Raw genomic sequence first — 18,366 nt, forward strand, 5'->3', positions numbered from 1 at the left:
CTCTTTCTTCATGAGGTGACTCTTTCGACTTGATATATATATATATATATATATATATATATATATATATATATATATATATATATATATATATATATATATATATATATATATATATATAAATGTTTTCTCACCATGTAAACTATCGCGTTAATTCCACCTGTTCTTGAATCCCATATGTCAGCAATTCACAACACTATAACACCCTGCAGGAAAACACCCTGTTCCATTATTCGAACAGATGAACAGCATCAAACAAAACCAGCTACATTTTGTTATTCCAGTTAAACCTTTACTTCACATTTGGCAGTCAACATGTTATCGGGAAAGAGGGGTAAATACATTAAATTACCTGCATCAACAACAGCAGGCACATTAGGGATTTTCAATATTTCAAGACTCCTCCTTTGTGATAGGATCTACAGACAACACACATGGTGCATCCTGGACACCAACTGAGAAAGAAAGCTGCTTTCAGCGGCAGTAAGTGATTTCATTCTATTAATGTCCAGGTGATTTGTGGGACCCATTATAATATCCGTAATGTGATGGCAAACATTCCCTGTGAGTGGCTGGCTTTCAGTGTGGTACAAAACTAACATCAAATGTTTGAGAAGCATGAGGTCTAGAAGGACAGTGCACTGTGTTAGAGAAAGGGTACATTCAGTCTTAGCAGCAACCTGTAATTTTAGAAAAAACATGTCACCCAGGTTGCCTTTGTAATCTATTATTTGTGACAGTCGAGGCGAGGCTAATGTCCTAGGTAGGATATTACATTCCTAAATTTCAAAGCAATTGTTGGTCCCTTTTTTGTCACCAGTTTAGTACTTGTCATGCCTTCTTCACATATGGTTCTGATCTTGCTCATTAGGGGTGTGCGACGCTTCACATTTTATCTCTGAAAAGTTTTCTTCAGAACTGTACAAGTTTGACAACCTTTGCAAAGGTTGCAAATTTTAAAGTGAGATAAAATAAATTAACCAAAAGTACCAGTGAAACTGTCTTCTTAGGCCATAATTATTAACTGGGCTGTGCAAAAATTATCACACCTATCAGTTTTCCCTGACAGATTTTTGCAGGTTAAATCTGTTTGAATTTATTGATGGGGGAAGGGGGGAAATGAGAAGAAACATGACAACATATTTGGAATGTGATGCATTACATAACCTACATCACCCTTTTCTGAACTACTCAAAACTAGGGACTTAGTGGGAGAAATGTGCTGCAAACAATGTTTTAGCAAGAAACCTGTTCCACAACAGAAACACCCCACTCATTCTCATTCTAAATGTATTCCAAACTTTGATGGAGTGAGTTCTATTGAATGTTGAGCAATGCTTTAATTGAGTACATTTTGGAAATGTTTGCAGATCTATTATTAAACTCCTTTCTCTATAGTCATTGTATTCATTTTCCATTATTGACTATGAGTCCATAGCTTTGGTTATGCAATTTCACATCTTCATCAAGATATAGATAGCTTATTCTGCTATATAATAACAATTATTTTGTATAGATGTTTCTATAAATAACATCAACCTCAATTATATTTCAAAGAACTGTAATAATATTTTATGGTGCATAAAAGTAATTTTTGATTTCAGTTATAGCTTTATATAACATCTCATAGAGTGGATCCGTTCTGGGAATACTCCATAGATTTATATGTCATCTTCAACCTTTATATGGAGCTTCTTGGTGCTCTACTCACAGACACCAGCATCAAGATTCACCAAGATGCTGATGATACCCAGCTCTAATTTAAAGTCTCCTCTACTTCAAATATCCACCTTCTCAAACACTGCTTGCATATCATTTAGACCTGGATGGCCAGTGCCTCACCAAGACAGAATTCCAGTTATTTGCTGAGAACAACAAACACGAAACAGTACAAACCTGGATCAATGACATGAATCTTCACTGCTTCAAACCCCAACTTTCACCAAATGCCAAGTCTCTTGGATTCACCCTGAACAGCAACTTCACCCACAAAGAACACAAAGCAAGTAAGTGAAAATGTAACTTCAAAACTGCTGTTCAAGCCCTGATACCCTTGTATCTAAATGATAGTAACACCCTGCTACAAGGCATCCAAGACTCCACTGTTATGAGCCACATTGTATCCCAAAATAGGCCTAGGTAGCGAGTCAACCTTTTACCTACAGTTGTCCTACCTTGCTCTACATAACGGCTCTGGTGCTGATCTTTTGCCTAGCTATGTGCCAAATAAATGTTGTGTGGTTTTCATCGAAAACTAGCCTAATTTATTATGCATGAGGATTTGTAGTATCACAGCTGGATTACCATCTTCTGTATAATAACTCTGTAAATAAGTCACCGCTATCGTCATCCTTGAACGACAAGCCCACAGTATCATCCCACATCTAGGTAGAACCCCTGAGGGTACCTTTTGGGTATATAAGCATCACATCTTCACTGGGCAAATCAAAGGAAGAGCTTCCATGCTGACACGAGACACTACAGTCCCTACACTCAGAAAATCCAGCACGCAGTGGTCTGATTTTCTTTGTGCGAGGTGTCTAATTCGCGACCAAAACGGGGTCCTTTGTTCTTTCAAGGTAATGGGGTTCTCTCTTTCATAGGGGGATTCTTGGCTTCACACCTACATACATGCTAGATACACTTAGGTACATTTAGCTAGGGTTCACATCTTAGGAGTATGCTTGATTATTACTATGTATCTATATGCCTGCATGTATTCACTGTTTAGCACCATGGTAGAATTCTACCTTTTATTTAATCTGTTGGTGCTTGCAATCGTATATATATATATATATATATATATATATATATATATATATATATATATATATATATATAAATAAATATATATATATATATATATATATATATATTTATATATATATATATATATATATATATATATATATAATATATATATATATATATATATATATATATATATATAATCTCCACTCCTGAATTCTCCCATATGAAGCAGGCACTGACACCGTGGGCTCAGGAACAATTTTTATTTGGCCAAATGAAAAAGTTTATATATATATATATATGTGTGTGTATCTGTCTAATGGTTGTCGCAGCACACGTATTTTATACTAGAATGATACTGGTTCAATAAATGCTTATTGAAAACATACCCATTGTTTATTCTGTATATCTCTCTAGTAAGAAGTGAGCTCAAGTGACAGAATGAAAAGTACTGTACTGTTTCCACGATCCCTGAAGGATCATGGGTTGTCATGTTCGATAGTTGCCAGAAACTATTCGCTCCTTGATAAGGTTAGGGGACTAATAGTGGCCTTGTGCTCTAGCTGGTAAAAAGGCTAACATATCCTTTGGCAGTGTCTGGAATCAGTCTGGGCACCAATCCCTTAGTTTACGTTGTCTGAACGTGCAGATCCTATATATATTATTAGGAACTACACAACATCACAGTGGTACCTATCAAGGACAACCATCTTCAAAACAAAGTGCATCATAGACAATACCATTACGACCAACACCTGCTTATCTTGGAAGACAAGCCCACCATATCTGGTGGTTCTCTGCACACCCACAGTCACAACACTATCAGATTGTAGACAAAGAAGTGTAAACAAATAAAAGCAAGGCAGCAGGTCTTTTCTCCCTCTGCACCCAGGATCAGGAACAACATCCACTACACATCTGGACTACCCCAGTACTGGTCTAAGTTACAAAAGAGTTGAAGACTCACCTCTTTAAAGAACACTACATCCCAATGCATTCACCGTCCACAACCCAGCTACCGCTCCTATTACTCATAGGCTTTATGCTTACCTTAGACCCTGTACAGCACTCTGCTCCCTTTTGGCTATGTACATGCTATAGAAATACCATATACATACAAACACATATTCATACAAAACATAGTCACAGACATATATACATGCATACACACATGCAAATCTTTGCATGAGATATTTACATTTTTCTCACCCCTACCCTTGACCAATCCTTGTATGGTGTTCTGAAGTGCTGACATGATAAAACTCAACATTGCCATTAAAACTGTGTTAAGAATATAATGCTCACATAACACACATACTTTGTTGCAGTAGAATCAGATACTGCTAAGCAGCCAGGTCTTGTTATATTGGAACAATTTTCTTACGGGGTAACCCAGTATCCCTCAGAACCTGGGCAGTATATTTTAAATAAACAATGGTTCTGTCGGGTTAGAACCTAGTTGCCTTAAATCATGTGCAAATCTCACAAATCTTACAACCTGTGCATCGTCATATATACGTTACTTCTGGTTATTTTCCAAAGATAAATCAACACACGCAAATCCAAACCAAAGAAACAAGAAAGGGTCACAAAGGTTTTAATCATCAAGTTCGCTTATTATTCATAAATCTTTTTTTGTTTCTCAAGACCCTGTATCAATGTGTAGTAAATAAAGTACTCATCACATGATATTTTGCAATAAACGGCGCAATAAATAAGGTGAGAAAGATGTGACAAATTGTGCATAAGTGATAAAAATGGTGACTTATATACAAGTGAGTGAAAGGGAAGGGTGTTCACAAGGCCAGTTTTCAACATTCAATAATCATGTAGTCCAGTATGCCAATTTATTTAGCTTTAGTATGCTGGATTCTGTCCAGTGGTCCTTTAGTTTAGTTACGTCGACGTTTCGACCCTTATGACGCTTAGTTGGTGGGTCTAGTGCGGGTTTTCCTCAGGACAAGAGGTGGGGAGTGTGGGCGCCTAATAATCCTAAGCGTCATAAGGGTCGAAACGTCGACGTAACTAAACTAAAGGACCAGTGAGAAATAAAGAGGGGGGGCCAAGAACAGCACAAATGTACAGAGGGACATCATGGTGTGGATCCGAGATCCTCAGTGGTTCAGGAGAAAGTGCATTACAGAGGTAATTATAAAAAAATAATGTGCAGATGGTAGAGTCTAGAAATGCAGATCTCGCTATAATCATCATCCTCATCATCAATAAAACATCAAAGTGTACAATAGTAAAGAAAAAAACACAGCAATCAAAATAATCTCCTACTTGGTTATTTACATTTTGCCCTTATGCACAACAGCTTCACATATATAATTTGCTGCCTTTAAATAATTCTAGCAGAGAAAACAATTGCAAATAAAATACACACCTCTTATAAAAACATTTTGGGATAAAACTTCCACAAAAATCATACATTAAAAAAGCAGTCGTTAAAATACTAAAATGAAAAATATAGATTGGTTCATTTTGGTTAAAATAAAAACTAAATGAGAATAAGGCCAAATCATTAATCTGGCATAAGAGTAACAGAAGCAAACATTGTCACTGTGCTATTAAGACATAATCTTTGAACATTTGAACCAGACATTCAGCAAGAAATGGCTTACTGCAAAGACAATTAGGTCGGAAGTATCTGTTTTAGAATTGTATATGCAGTCAATTAGCATACCACTTTTAAATTCAAACAAATTGGGTGTATCCACTGCCTGCGAGGATAATAGTACTCAGTACAAAAAAAACAGAACATGACCTTCTGTTTCTGGTACTAAGCCACAGGCAGGGCACTTATCTGAGGTTTGCATCCTCGCCCCGTCGCCAAAGGACCTTAGTGGCAAGCAGCCCAAGTGGAATCTCACATACAGACTCTTTGTTAATGGCAGTGAGATCATGTCTAAGTATAATTCTAATTTGGGGCTAGACTTGTAACTCAAAAATGTATTAGTCAAACATCCTGCCTTAGTATTCAGGGTTTATTAGTCAAGCACATATTCCCAATATTTCGTTTTTACATTAGGTGAGCCCATAATCTGAACAATCCGCTTTTTGTCACCCCACACTAGGTGTTATAGCATTTGTGCCCCTTCCCGAGAAAAGAATTCTTATGTGCTGCCTCTTTTTTAAATACTTGGTGTAACATTTTTAAAAAATCACTATGGATAACCAGAGGGTAAAGGGGCATTTGCGCACCTAGACAAACACTACAAGAACAAATGTTAGATCCTAGAGTGCAGTCCAGGGTCAGCTAAAAGCAGAGGCCATGTGATTCTTCTGAACTTATTTGACAAAATAGGCTCCTGAGCCAAAGTATAACAGTCAGACAAGCCTCTTTTAAGAGAATCACCAGCCAAGAAGGGCAATGGTTTATGGTCACTATATGATAGGAAAACAATTTCCATAACGCTAAGTAGTGCCAAAACTCTTACATCTAATGGGATGTAATCTATAACACTTTTTAGTAATGGACTCCAGACTGGTTGAGGTATTTCATGAAGATTTATTGTAAGTTGTTAAGTAGCCTGGAATAAGCCCCAGCAGGAGCAGCCAGCAGGCAGCTCAGCCCCATCATAACTGTGGCTTATCTTCAACCAGCACCCAACATTCCGTGGTGCATCACAGTGCAGAGACATTCCACTAGAAGGGCATGAAGTGGGTAAAGGCATACATAGGAATATACGATAGGCAGGATACAAAATACCTCCTTTTCTTCCACAACAGAACAATGAACATAGAAGAATAGAAACTAAAAGAAGGAGAAAGCGTACCAGGCATTACCTGCTGACACACCCACTGGCCAGACATATGTGACAGGAGGCACTACACAGCATGAGGGGTAGAAAATACATTCAAAAATGAACAAATAAAGATCAGACACATTCCTTCTCTGTAAACACAAGGCAATGCAAAATGCATAAAGTAAAACAATAAGACTTGAGGAGCAAAACAGAAAGGTACAAACACAAAAATAGGTACTATGTACTCTTCTTCCCTTCCCCATAAAAGAACGAGAAAGAGAATAGAAAGATGAACCCAAGAAATACTCCAGACACACCAACTAGCAGGAATGGTATGAAAGGAGACAGGTATTGAGTAAATAGAAATAGTAAACAGAGAAACAGAGGAAAGGACAACATGGGATCCTTCATACTACCCTATTAACACAGCAATAAATATAATGTTGACAACTTTGAATATAGAGCAATACAATTCAACAGGAATGTACTGAGCAATTGAGAGAGATACAAAAAAAACATATCGACACAACCTCGTAAAAGGTCACGCATTGAAAAATTGAGGAGTGTAACGCCACAAAATAGTGAAGATTATACAGAAGTAGCATTGGAAAATTGAGAGGGATAAACCCCATATCGACAACCTAAAAGGTAAACATTGAAAAACATTGAAATGTTATGAGGCAGTAACAACAATTGACAACCTCATAAAGGTCACAAATTGAATACATTGAAAAAACATTGAAAATTTGAGTAATTGAACTCTTGAAAGTGACCATCAAGAGAATACAACTGGAATGCATGCAAATTGATAAGAGAGTTGAGGTATGCATTCCCTACAAAGGCATACTGCAAGCATGCAGGTACATTGATAAATTTGAATAATTGAAATAGTTCTCAAATGGAAAAAAGGTGATAGATATGTGCAATCCCTACAGAGAATACTGCACGCAATCAACTGGGCAAACCTAAGCAGAGGTAACATGCATGCAAAAATCGAAAAATAGAGAAAGATTGAGTAATTGAACTTTTGAGAACATGCAACCTGGACAACCTCGCGCTGAAGTCACTAGACATCCACGGTAATGGAACTAACTGAAACTTCACATGCTGAGTGAAGCAGAGGTAAAACAGAAAATAGAACAATTGAAATACACAATCCGTAATTGAGAAAACTATAACATAAATATGTATAACAGTTCCAAGCACAAGTATATAGTGAAACAGGCACAAATGGAACACGTAATAGAATTTGATTTGAAAAGGTAACCACATGTGAAAATCGCCATTAATTTGACATACTCTTGAAGCAACTCATCACACAAAGTAGAGATTTGGTTCTGTCTTGACAACCTCAGATTAAAGAAGTTATGAAGAACAGACAACAATAGAAAAACGGTGAAAGTACCTCGCTGTAGTAACAAAAAAATGTTTCTGTAACCTCTGCATTTGATTAGACCATGACTTGCCAGAACGGATCCACCGCGAGACGAGTTGAGAAAGTGAACTTCCAATACTCCCCAAAAGTTATGCAGGAGGATAACTGTGTAGAAATAGTAGACGGGGTCTGGTGTGTACTGTCCAGCGGCTTGAAGAGGAGACACCTGCACCAATGCCTGAAAAGGGAACCAAGCCGACCCCATTGAAAACAAATAAAACTTTATACAGGCGGACAACGAGGCTGGCAGAAGACAGTCCATTGAAAGCTCTGCAGATTCCAACAGAAAGATGGCGGCACGCAGTCACGCCGGCACGAGATGGCTCACGGCGTGTGCGTGCACAAAAACATGCAGTGCAGTGAAACTTGAACGTCACGAAGACATCAATGGCAGGCACATCACAGAGGAGGGAATCCAGAAGTGGAGGAGGTAAGAACGCACGCATAGGCACCAGCACGCATTTCAATTTTAAATGAAATCTGGGTGGTTGAACTGCCAAATGTCCACAAGGCAGCAAGAACACAAATAAATACAAAAATTAACTCACCCCTGAATGTCTGCACATGAAACTCGAAAGCGCACTGTACACTTTGTGGTAAAATGAATTGCAGGAGTTTGCACCTGGATTTAAAAGCGTGGACTTTGTAGATTCATCCCAGAGCAATTTGTGTCTAAGAAAGATCAGTTTGGTGATCTCAACTTGGCTGGCGCACACACAAATGATATGACACTTCTTTCCCAGACAGTGCAGACATCGATATGTGGGAGAAGAACACAAAGTAGTATTGTTATTGATTGAGTCTTGAGTAATCCATCCACAGTAGTTTGAAAATACACCGTAAAACACGAACTGCGCAGCTTTCAAAATAGAAATGAGAGGTAAGAAGGTCTAACATGACAAAGCTTACTTCCCTTGAAGGCGCAGTTGAAAAAGATGTAGACACATGTCATAGAGACAGAAGAAGTAGCCACTTGAGATTGAATAAAGCGCGCAGAGATTGCTTTGATATTGGAAGGCGCTTGAAGGTAGACCATCCATAGAGACACACTGTTCTTGTGCTGTGATTGAGAAGACCATTAATTTAGACAGGCTTGTGAAGTGGGATCTGACACATCCACAGAAGTTGAAAAATACACTGTAGGCCCCAACAACGCCCCCAACAACGCTAGGATGCCTGGCTTCACCTTGGGGGTGCCCAGGAGTGGGCACTTCACAGGGAAAGGCCAGGAAGGGTTCCTCAGCGGTATTCGTACAAGCGCCAAGATGCCTCCGGGTAGTCGTGCGCTATACACGTACCTCTACATTATATTATATTACGTTGTAGGAATGAATCCCTGCCTCGACCTTTCCTCTTGAGATACTGTTTGAGCAGTAGGCACAGAGGCAGCAGGAACTGGAAGGCAGCAAGGAGGTGCAGGCAGGAGGAAATGGCCAATTTTGAATCTGTTTAAAGTTGATATGCGCAGAACTAGAATACCATACTATGCAGGGAACACAATCAGACAACCACCAGTTACCTTCCTTGTTGAAATGCTGCTGTTGTAGTGCTGAGGTTAAAGTAGATGATTTCCCTTGAAGTTGAAGATGTTGAAAACACACTTGAATTGATGAATGTTAGAAATAGATCTGGCATGTGCAGGTTGGGCGACCGGTGGGAGGTCACTGGTGGGGCTTAGATGCCAGAGTTGTTGCTTGAAGATTGAAATTGTTGAAGATCTTGATTATCTTGCTGTCTAGAATATTGACTTCTTGAGTTGAGCACGTAGGTAAGATCAAATTGTCGCCATAAAAATGTAGTAACACAAGGCAAAGCAAAATGCATAAAGTAAAACAATAAGACTTTAGGAGTAAAACTGAAAGGTACAAACACATAAAAGGATAAGGAAAGTAGAAAGACTGAGAGGAAACCACCGTAAGGTACAAACACAAAAATAGCTACTCTTCTTCCCTTTTCCATAAAACAACAAGAAAGAAAATAGAAAAAGAATGCCAAGAACTATTCCAGACACACCCACTAGAAGGAATGGCATGAAAGGAGACAGGTAATGAGTAAATAGAAATAGTAAACAGAGAAGCAGAGGAAAGGACATCAAAAGATCCTTTATACTACCCTGTAAACCAGCAATAAAAATGTAATGTTGACAACTTTGAATATAGAGAAACACAATGTAGTGGGTAACACATTGAAAAATTGAGAGAGATACAGCACACTTCTACTAAGTCCCCATTTAAAGGTAGGCTGTCTATCTGTATTGAACCGAGTCTGGCCATTGAGGGCCATTAGGCTCCTCCCAACTACTAGAAATGTAAACCGGAGGGCAGCATTGGAAAAAACATGTTGAGTTTTACCAGACAAATTAGGGATACTCCAGAGCTCATCTTCCTCTTCTGTTAAAGCATTAATTGAGGGAGATGGTTTTTGATCTTACATAAGCATTAAGTACAATCATATTTAGACTGAAGTAAACTTAAGCTTGAGCCCCATTACGTCAGGGAAATCATTTTTTAACTGCTTATTAATCTTGGCAATCAGATTTTCTACTAAAATCATCACACCCCCAACCCCCCTCCCAGCTTTTTACGGAGGACTAGCATTTAATGCTATGTGTAGAGTAACCATTAGCATACACTTTGTCCTCTGCCGATGTCTCCTGGAAAACACATGCGTCTGCTTTTCCCATAAACACGTCCAATTGGAGTCGAAAAAGTTGGAGTTGAACCCAGCAGCTTCCTTGTTATCATATTCAAACCATCTTGCACATAAGTATCTATCTTCTTTTCAAATGCGTCAACTCCAGGCAAGGGCTGGAAAATAGAATCCAGAATAGGAGACAGCACTCAGTTTCTAGAATCTGGGTTTACAGCAGAGTTAACAGAAAACAAAGGGAGATAGAGGGAAAATGCTTAGGCTCACCCTCCACAGTTTGTACAAGTCATGAAAACCTCTGAACCAGAGATCAAGAGCCTAGCTATGTTACTATAATCATATTCACAACACTCATTGGGGTTGGAATAATGTGTATAGTAGAAGAAAAGGAAAAATTGTTCTTTTTCTTAGTGTCCCCTCACTCACCAGGGTTGCCCCACGGTGGCATGCTTCATAATGGGGGCCATCAGCAGAGTATCACAATGACTAAGACTACCCGATGACTCCCCGTGCTGGTGCCTTTGAACCAGGGTTGTATCAATCAATAAGTTAAGGGAGGTCAGATTCTTGTCCCTTGCAGTGATGGTGGCTCCTTCTATATCAAGTACTTTAACTTCCCCCTCAAGGCTCAGACTGGGATGGGGAATTTCTTCAGCACTTCGTCAATCGACTATCTCCATTAATATCAAAGCAGTTTGCAACCGGTATGGTAAAGTTCCTATTGTATTGTTGATGACAATTATAAAGTGGCATGTTAATCAACTGTGCACGTTGGGAGGCCCCACCCCTCCAGTCACCACACTGCACATGCACCTCCTGGAGCTTGGTTCACTGGGGAATGGACTTCCCTAGCTTGCTGCTGTGCGTTGGGGGTCAAGTACCCCTCCAATAATTTGTCAAGTTTTCCCCTCACTGTGTAATCATTCCATGGAGACACAACATTATTTTATCAAAAGGCACAATAATTAAATGTAAGTTCTTACTATTGCTCTGTGTGGTCTTGTTGTTGCTCTTGTGGTGGGTGTATTCTTACAAGGTAAATATTTTTGGGTGACATTTTTTTCCAACCATGTAGCACTGGAGTATTTCTTTATCAACCCCTTCCTTATTGTGTGTTTCCTTAAAAATTGTTAGTTTCCATATATAACTGTTCACAATAGGTGTACCTCTTCAGTGATGGCAGCATCTAAAGCTATGATCACATATTGCAGAAACACTATCAGTTCATTACTCGCAATGCTGGGAGAGCTTTACCTCCATATGTTACAATTTGTAAAGCCCTGAATGATATAGGTTGCATATGTGCAATTTACATTTTATTTCATGGTCTTAGACATGATGTGAAATGCGCATAGGAATCATATTTATATTTGTCTGCAGGTGTACTGTCTATATTTCATGTATGGTAAAAGTTGCACAGTCCAAGGTAGAAGCTAGAAGCTTAGGTCACGGTATGCACAGCTGTACTGATGGTGCATTAGACAGATACTGCAATGAATCCCTTTGGCCATTCTTATTAAAGAAGATTAATCATTCATAGACTAATCATTCAAGAATGCACGGAACTACAATACTTTAGATTATCATTGCTTCTGGATTTGAAGAAGTTTTTGAGGTAGTACAGCCCTAAAGAATCATGTGAGATTGGAATTATTCAGGTTAGTAGTATGAGTGCACATTGACAGCGTTCAAGTTTTCTTTTGAGGATTTTGGGGCATATTATCAAGGACAGGCGATACATTATTGCCGCTTTTATCGGCAGGAAACTGCCGATAAAGCAGCGATAATGGCCTTGATAATATGCTCTATGAATTCCAATCGAAGCCCATGTTAGATCTGTTCACATCTAACATGGGCTTCGATTGGAATTCATAGAGCATATTATCAAGGCCATTATTGCCGCTTTATCGGCAGCTTCCTGCCGATAAAAGCGGCGATAATGTATTGCCCGTCCTTGATAATATGCCCCTTTGTGTATTCTAAAACTTGCATATTCTACATAGTTAGGTATTGCAAAGCACTGCAACACAGGCTGAAATTGTCCTGTGCTCTTTCATGAATGTGCACAATTATTATATCAGGACTGCAATGTGTTCTCCCTGGGTAGTGTGGCTAAGTTTTCTCTATTGATTAACCTTATTTTAGAGATCCATTAGTGTTAATATCAGTCTGCACGATTACAAGTTTTAACTGGGTGTAGTACTTTTGGGTGGTATTAGAACATGGCTTGCTTTTGGGGTAAAAAATTCCATCTGCTCAGACTGTCATTACCAGTTTGCCTTTAATTCCAGTTGGTAATACAAGAATGATTTCACTGATACCTATGGTATCTTTTATACTAGCACGTAGTACTTCTGTGGATTGTGAGTTATTCCCTATAGGCTATTATGGTATGGGAAACAGCATGCTGAAATTTATATATTCTGACCAACTTCTTCTTGTTTTTCCCAAACTTCCGATCATTTTCTAGCCACATATTCATCTGCTTCTAGCTGGGGGATATTTGGCGGGAATATCACAAAATGTGTAACCTTGTGATGAAAGCCCCAGAGGAGTTGGAATTTGTGATCAAGAAAGTACATCGTATTCAAGAATAATAAGTATTAAATAGTCCAGTAATACAGGTCCTTCACAGTATTGTTCATTCTGAGCCTTATAATAGTAATTGATGGTTAAATGGTGGGAGGGGGTATTGTTCCAAATCCAAGGTGCTGGAGAGGCAACAGTAAGGAGGCACAAGATGGCACATTCCGTGGATCTGCCCGATCATCGCTACCTACTGGACTGAAGTCTGGGACTCACTATCTGTCTCTAGGTATATAACCTTCCGACCACCCTGTAAATTAGCATTAATACACATCCTTTCCAACACCCCAGAGATTATGGGCCTGATTCACAAAGGGCCTCCGGACTCACGTCGTAGCCCGTGCAATCGTGGGGGAGTCTCTGCACTCGGGGCAGAATCTCCACAATGAGAATTCTCATTGCGTAGACTCTGCACGAGTGCAGAGACTCCCCCACGACTGCAGGGCCTCTGCCATGCTTGTGGAGTCCCTTTGTGAATCAGGTCCAGTATCTTCATAGCACAGATGGATGGCCACCACATCATCATTGGCAAAGGTCTGTACCTTTAACATTGGAAATCCACACCTCCACCCACACATGAGAAATCCTTGATAGAACATTTCCGGCTGGCCTCATATGGGAGACTGATAGACAAAGTATAAGACACTATGAAAATATTCTAAGGATCTTTGGCCCTCTATTGGATAGTAGATAAACAATGAGCAGCCACCACCACCAACATTCTAAACAGCCTCTATCTCAGTGTTCCAAGGAGGATACCACTATGTAAAAATAGCGGTGGGGGAGTCAGGAAAAGAAGGGTTTGGAAATAAGGTATAACAGATATATACCATACTAATGTCTTGTGCTTGTATATTAGAAATGCTGCACCTCAATACCACCACAACAATAACATGCCAGGGTATCGGGATAAATGTCACTTATTTCACACTTCATATACAAATGTACTTATCCACCAGTAGGCTATTTAGAGATACAAGGGTCTCCATGTATCCCTCCCCCCGGTCCATGAACCTTAACGCATCCTATTCAGTATGGGACTGTATCCGTATCTATTCTTTTCATGGTGTAATAATATTTAATAATGTGGTTATCTAAATATGCAATCAAAAACTCTAGCATCACTTTTTACAATTGTTCGACTACTATACTGTGTGAATACCTTTGTGTGAATATTGCCACATACAGTATTGTCAATAGTTAAATGTCAACATGTCATTTACAAGTTTTAGTAAAGGCAGAAGTGTTGTAAGCGTGGAATAAAAAACATTATTTTATTATGAAACAATTTTTACTCACCTTAGTAACATTCTTCTGTAGCATTCAGTACAGATGCATCGTTTTTGGACATCTACATTTTGTTGCGAGCAGAGACACACATCTCTCTATAATCAATAGGTGCGAGTAAATAGCTATATATCAAGCAATTACTTCATAGATAAGCGAGTCCAGCCAATTAATTTCCTCCTTCATTTGACGGATTCATAATCACAATTTCTATGTTCATTTTATCATACTGTGCATTCCTAATATCCTTTTATATCACAAAGTTCATTATTTATTCATCTGAATGATTATGGCTATAATTTACAATGCATGCTGGCTATATGAAACCACATACATAGCTTATTAAGGAAAGCGGATGCAATATTATTGTGCGCATTTGTTTTCAGGACCAGCATTATAACGAGTTAGAATTCGACGTATATTATGTATGTTAGTCTTGAAAATGTATATCAACAGAATACTTGGTGTACAGAAGTGTGAATTATTCATTAGGCCCATAAAAATCCAGCTAAACATTAACACGACTCGATAGGTTTCAAATACATGTAAATATGTTTAAAATAGGAGAAGATGCAATATTTACCTCTAATTAACTCATGCTGAGACGCTTTGTAATACAGTACACTTAAAAATAAAATACGTCATTCAATTATGTACAATCCCGTGATCCAATAGTATTGAAATTCCCCTTAAATGAAAAGTGACTCCATTACCTGAATGTTATTATCCCTCAGTGTGCGCTATGAATGGAATTTAAAATTGCACAGTGCAATAAAGTATTGACCTAGGGATTACATTCAGATATAATTTAGTCGTTGCTTGCACTGCTTGGTATTTACATTTCTAGTACAACCCTTTCAGTGCTATTCCTACATTCTCTAGCAACGTCACTGTTAGGGCTCATCATAAACTGTCCAAAGTGGATCTCTGCACATAGCGTTTAATTTGAGCTAGTGCCTGCTCGGGAAACCCACCAGCACTCATTTGTGAGGACTGGCACTTATTTTTTGCATCTTGCATTGAATTGTGTTGCAACATTTATATAACATTTACCACCCCTGTGTTGGACTACAAAGTGCTTGTCTACGTAGGTAGCATGCTGCACTGTATTGGAAGTGTGTGGGAAAATGCCTCTTTTTGCATGGTCACCCCCATTTGTTTTGTACTAATATTGCAGTTTTTTTTACTCTGCTAGCCATGCCTCATTGCATGTGCTCTGACCCTTAAAACATGTCAAAATTGGTGTACTCCTAATTCGCAAGTTTAACTTACCTAGAGGTCTCTCTTATAACGTACAAAGTGTACCAAGGACCAGTTAAGTTACATTTCACTAGCGGACTACAGCACCCATTGTACCAGCTACCACAGTGACAGTGCAAACATGCTTGCAGACCTATCATTGGAATCTCACTATGCAGTTTTCAAAATACAAAATCAACCTATGAAAAAAAACTTTTGACCTGCCTAAATCTTCTATTTAAATATTAACATGTCACCTAAATAGGCCATACCGCCCACAAGGAAGGGCACATGGTATTTGAAAGTAGGACATGTAAAGGATTAATGTTTAACCTGCCTTACAGTGAATGGTCCCCAAAAGCTATTTTCACTGTAGGTGAGTGGGCAGTGACATAGGACAGCATTGGGATACAATATTAAAATTAATTGTTATCTCTAGTTAGAAAACACATACAAATCTAATTCATGGACATTTAAACATATTTATTAAAAGCCAACTCAGTAGTAAAGTTTAATTTGTAAAATATTTTTGAATAGGTACTTTTAGAAAGTTACCTTTTCCCTGCCTAAAGCCACTGGAGACCCATTTGCGGATCTCAAAATGTCACCTGGCAGCTGAATAGCCCCCTTGATGTTGTGTGAAAACTGATCCCAGAGCAGAACAAAGGCTTAGGTACAGGGAGGTGTTTCTCTTTCTATGGCAGGATGACCATGTAGGCTATGCCCAGGACCTTGATTAACTACAAAGAGGTTATGGGACAGGCAAGGATTAGATGACATCTGGGCAGGCGCATTCTTTGCTCCACAAGCCACACAGACATCAATCCCAGAGGGAGAGGAGCTGCCCCCAGAATTAGCTGGAAGTGACCACAAAGAAGGGGTATTCATTTCCCTGGACACACCTCTGCGGTGGGCACACAGGCTCAGAACATCTTGGATTTGGGCAGGGAGTGAAACTTGGGACTGCACCTGCTGTTTAGACCTGCTCTCAGAGGAATTCAGGACACAGAAGTGATTTCCAAGGGTCTTTCGTCTGATATCCTGTTAAGCTACAGGAATACAAATAGCTACAAGAAGCCACTTTTTCTGAAAAGCCCAGTTTACCAGTTCCATCTGACCTGTCCTGGACCCTGTTGGTGGCTTTTGCTGGGGAGAGTCTTGGCCCCGAGTGCTTTTCCTGAGGTCCTGGGACACTGACAGCTATAAAAACCTGGGACTTAGAAACATTCTTGCTCCAAAGACCTCTTGAGTTCTAGGACAAACCTGTCATGTCCATAAAGGTGCATTGCTATGGGCCACAGAATGAGGTTGCTCCTGCTCTAGGCTTTTACACTGTTTCAGCAGGACGTTGCAGAGAGGCTATGCAGACTTGCTCGTTGCAGGAATCTGAGCTAAAAAAAGTGGCCTAGGGCCTGATTATGAGTTTGGTGGTCTTCGAGTGGATCTGCATGACCGCGCCCTGCTCCAAGACTGCCAAACCCGTATGCAGACTGCCTGCCGTATTCCTAGTAGAATCTTGGTGGGCGGTCCTGTGGCAGCGGTCCCACAGTGGTGCCTTTCAAAGGTTTGTATGTGAGCCTTAGAAAGGTAGCACCGTGGGACCAGCACAGAGCATTCCAGCATGGCATGGACTGTGCTGTCCATGCCGTGCTGGGACTGTGGGTGCATACAGACACGGAGGCACACCATGTGCCCCCTGCATGCACCCCTGTGCACACAGGCACCAGGGGGCCCCTTACCACCACACTTTTCATGCAGGCTCACAAAAACTGTGGCAGTGAGGAAACTCATAATATGATTGGTAGTGCCACAGGGCACCACCAGCTTGTTGCAGCCTCAGACTGCTGCAAGGCTGCTGAGGGATCATGGATACCCAACGGTAGCAGCGGTCACACGGTGGTCCGACTGCCAAAGTCTTAAAATGGTAGTCGCACCAACAGTGCAGCGGTAGCTGTCCCGCAACCAAGGTTGGATGGTCTGTAATTAGCCCCTTAGTCTGAACATAGAAATCTTCACCTGACGAATGTGCCAAAAATATCCGGCCATCAAGGGATGTTCATTGGGTGTAATTCTTAAATTTCTCTGGCTGTGACCTTTCCCGAATAAAGCCAATGGCTTCACCAGGACCTTATCCAATGGCTTCTGGCCCTTCTTTGCCTTAGTCTGCTGCCTATCAGGGACAAACTGGGATGATGAACGTTGTAATGCGTTCTTCTCTCTGTGGGACTCGCAGAGGCAGCTGGAACCCTACAATCCCTGGACACAACTCGACGAGCACTGATCCAGAGACACCAGTGCTCATCCAATGTCAAAGTCAAAGAGTACTTTATTCGGCAGCCATAAAAGCAAATAGTATTTAAAAAGGGCACATTTCATCGAAATACATTTTGTACATAAAAGGTAGGGCACATAAAAGGATTAAAAGTATCTTTACGGGCGATAGTAAGTGATCCGACATTACTGTTTCAATAGTCACATGTAAAGCCCACAGAAAATACATAATGTAAAGTGCAACAGTGCTATGCATAGGCCAAAGGCTATAGGTATTACCTTGGAAAGTGCGCATTTGTATAGTTTAGGAAACATATGTGCAATGTCTTTTGAAGCTAGGTGGCTACTGCAGTGGCAACTTTTTCCTATGTCTGATGACCCCTATTAGAAAACTTGCCA

General features: G+C 39.8%; 1 long non-coding RNA gene across 1 annotated transcript in view; it reads left to right on the plus strand.

Moving 5' to 3' along the window:
• The first annotated feature begins 2,463 nt into the window (after positions 1–2,463).
• The window catches only part of LOC144824841 (uncharacterized), a 103,221-nt gene continuing 87,318 nt past the window's right edge, over positions 2,464–18,366 (plus strand). Inside the window, exons 1-2 of the long non-coding RNA XR_013609145.1 lie at positions 2,464–2,579; positions 7,955–8,365. This is a non-coding gene — a long non-coding RNA (uncharacterized LOC144824841). The remainder of the gene's footprint in view (positions 2,580–7,954; positions 8,366–18,366) is intronic.

The sequence above is a fragment of the Lissotriton helveticus genome, chromosome 3_1, assembly GCF_964261635.1.
Source record: "Lissotriton helveticus chromosome 3_1, aLisHel1.1, whole genome shotgun sequence".
NCBI lineage: Eukaryota > Metazoa > Chordata > Amphibia > Caudata > Salamandridae > Lissotriton > Lissotriton helveticus.